A 3,411-nucleotide genomic window follows, 5' to 3' on the forward strand; every position below is an offset into this window, starting at 1 on the left:
CTTTTTGGAGTTGGTTCTCTCCTTCTACATTGTGAGTTCTGGGGAATAAAATTCAGGTCATCAGGCTTTGTAACGAGTTCCTTTAACTGCTGGGCCATCTCTCTGGGCCCTTACTTTCATTTTAAAGTAAATACTATACAGTGTAGCTCATTATCACCGTTTCACAGATGAGAAAATCACAGGCATAGTGGACACCACAAATTCAAAATTAGTTAATTGAACCCAAGTAGCTGATTTGAAGACTGTGATCTTTTTAAAAACTCTTACATTCCAGTGTAGCTTTTTTTCTTCTTCAAGTTTTAATATATGTTGCTCTTTTGTTTGGAATATCTTGCCTTATTCCTCAAGAAATTTACCTTAAAGCCAAGGTTAAACTTGTATCCTGCTACATTACTGAAAGTGTTTATGAGTTGTAAAAGTTCCTTGATAGAATTTTTGGGATCATTTATGTAAACTATCATATCATCAGCAAACAGCGAGAGTTTGACTTCTTCTTTTCCGATTTATATCCCCTTGATCTCCTTTTGGTGTCTTATTTTTCTAGCTAGGACCCCGCAAGAACTATATTGAATAGATATGGAGAGAGTGGACAACCTTGTCTTCTTCCTGATTTCAGTGGGATCACTGGGAGTTTCTCTCCATTTAGTTTGATGTTGGCTGTTGGCTTGCTGTATATTGCCTTAATTATGTTTAGGTATGATCCTTGTATCCCTGCTCTCTCCAAGATCTTTATCATGAAGGGATGTTGTATTTTGTCAAAAACTTTTTCGGCATCTAATGAGATGATCATGTTGTTTTTATTTTTCAGTTTGATTATATGGTGGATTACGTTGACAGATTTTCATATGTTGAACTATCCCTGCATCTGTGGGATGAAGCTGACTTGATCATGGTGGATGATGGTTCTGATGTGTTCTTGGATTCGACTTGCCAGTATTTTATTTAGTATTTTTGCATCAATGTTCATGAGTGAGACATTACATTTCTTAGTAATGTCTTTCTGTGATTTGGGTATCAGGGTAATTGTAGCCTCATAAAAAGAGTTTGGCAATGTTCCTTCTGTTTCTATTGTGTGGAATAATTTGAGGAGTATTGGTATTAGTTCTTCTTTGAAAGTCTTATAGAATTCTGAGCTGAAACCATCTGGTCCTAGGCTTTTTTTGGTTGGGAGACTTTTGATAACTGCTTCTATTTCTTCAGCAGTTATAGGTCTGTTTAATTTGCTTATCTGGTCTAGATTTGATTTTTTTTTTTTTTTTTTTTTGGTTTTTCGAGACAGGGTTTCTCTGTGGTTTTGGAGCCTGTCCTGGAACTAGCTCTGTAGACCAGGCTGGTCTTGAACTCACAGAGATCCACCTGCCTCTGCCTCCCGAGTGCTGGGATTAAAGGCGTGCGCCACCACCGCCCGACCTTTTTTTTTTTTTTTTTTTGGTAGATTTAATTTTGGTAAGTGATATTTATCCAGAAAATTGTCCATTTCCTTTAAGTTTTCCAATTTTGTGGAGTAAGGGTTTTCGAAATATGACCTGATGATTCTCTGTATTTCCTCCATGTCTGTTGTTATATTCCCCTTTTCATTTCTGATTTTGTTAATTTAGATATTCTCTCTCTGCCTTTTGGTTAGTTTAGATAAAGGTTTGTCTATTTTGTTGATTTTTCTCAAAGAACCAACTCTTTGTCTTCTTGATTCTTTGTATTGTTTTCTATGTTTCTATTTTGTTGATTTCAGCTCTCAATTTGATTATTTCCTGCCATCTAGTTCTCTTAGGTGAGTTTGCTTCTTTTTGTTCTAAAGTTTTCAAATGTTCTGATAATTCACTAGTGTGGGATTTTTACAGCTTCTTTATTTAGACGTTTAGTGGTATGAACTTGCCTCTTAACACTGCATTCATTGTGTCCCATAAATTTGGGTATGTTGTGTGGTCATTTTCATTGAATTTTAGGAAGTCATTAATTTCCCCCTTTATTTCTTCCTTGACCCATTGATGATTCAGGTGAGCACTGTTTAATTTCCATGTGTTTGTGTGTTTTCTGGAATTTGTATTGATGTTGACTTCTAGTTTTAAAGCATGGTGATCTAATAAGGTACATTGGGTTATTCCAATTTTTTTGTATTTGTTGAGGTTTGTTTTGTTACCGATTATGTGGTCAATTTTTTAAAAGGTTCCATGAGGTGCTGAGAAGAAGGTATATTCTTTATGTTAGGATGGAATATTCTATAGATGTTCGTTAAGTCCATTTGAGTCATAACATCTGCTGGTTCCCTTATTTCTCTGTTCATTTTTTGTCTGACTGACCTGTCCAGTGGTGAGAGTGGAGTGTTAAAGTCTCCCACTATTTGTATGTGGGGTTTAATGTATGATTTAAGCTTTAGAAGTGTTTCTTTGGGGGCTAGAGAGATGGCTCAGTGGTTAAGAGCACTGACTGCTCTTCTAGAGGACCTGAGTTCAATTCCCAGTACCCACATGGTGGCTCACAACCATCTGTAATGAGATCTGATGCCCTCTTCTGGCCTGCAGACATATGTGCAAACGGAACACTGTGTACAAAAATAAATCTAAAAAAAAAAAAAGGCTTTACTTTATTTACAAAAGTGTTTCTTTGACATATGAGGGTGCCCTTGAATTTGTAGCATAGATGTTCAGTATTGAAATTTCTTCTTAATGGATTTTTTCCTGTGACTAATATGAAATGACCTTCTTTGTCTTTTTTTGATTGATTTTAGTTTGAAGTCTATTTTCTTTGATATTAGGAGAGCTACACTCACTTGTTTTTAGGACCATTTAATTGGGATATTTTTTAATGTCTGTCTTTGAGGTTGAGATGTGTTTCTTGTATGCAGAAGAAGGATGGATTCTGTTTTTGTGTCCAGTCTGTTAGCCTGTGCCTTTTTATAGGTAAATTGAGTCTATTTATATTAAGGGATGTTAATGACCAGTGATTGCTATCTTCTGTTAATTTACTTCATTGTTGATGGTGTTAATTTGTGTGTTTTTCCCTTCTTTGGGATTTACTGCTATGAGACCATCAATTGTCTGTGTTTTTGTTGATGTAGCCAACTTCCATAGGTTGGAGTTTTCTTCTAGTATTTTCTTCTAGTATCTAGGGTTTGTGGCTAGTTATTGGTTAAATCTTATTTTTTCATGGACTATTCTTGTTTTGTCCTTCTGTGGTGATTGAAAGTCTTACTGGGTATAGTAGTCTGTGCTGGCATCCGTGGTCTCTTAATGTCTGCATAACGCTCGACCACTACCTTCTGGCTTTCATTGTCTCCACTGAGAACTCAGGTGTAATTCTGACAGGTCTACCTTTATATGTTATTTGGCCTTTTTCCTTTGCAGCTCTTAATATTCTTTCTTTACTCTATATGTTTAGTGTGTTTTGATTATTATGTGGCAAGTGGACTTTTTT

The 3,411-nt window shown here is 35.8% G+C and overlaps 1 protein-coding gene across 3 annotated transcripts in view; it reads left to right on the top strand.

The window, feature by feature from the left end:
• Window positions 1–3,411, top strand: part of Fam168a (family with sequence similarity 168 member A) — a 141,100-nt gene that overhangs the window by 68,083 nt on the left and 69,606 nt on the right. The gene's annotated exons all lie outside the window — the stretch shown is intronic.

Source organism: Microtus ochrogaster, unplaced genomic scaffold (assembly GCF_000317375.1).
Source record: "Microtus ochrogaster isolate Prairie Vole_2 unplaced genomic scaffold, MicOch1.0 UNK41, whole genome shotgun sequence".
Taxonomy (NCBI): Eukaryota; Metazoa; Chordata; class Mammalia; order Rodentia; family Cricetidae; genus Microtus; species Microtus ochrogaster.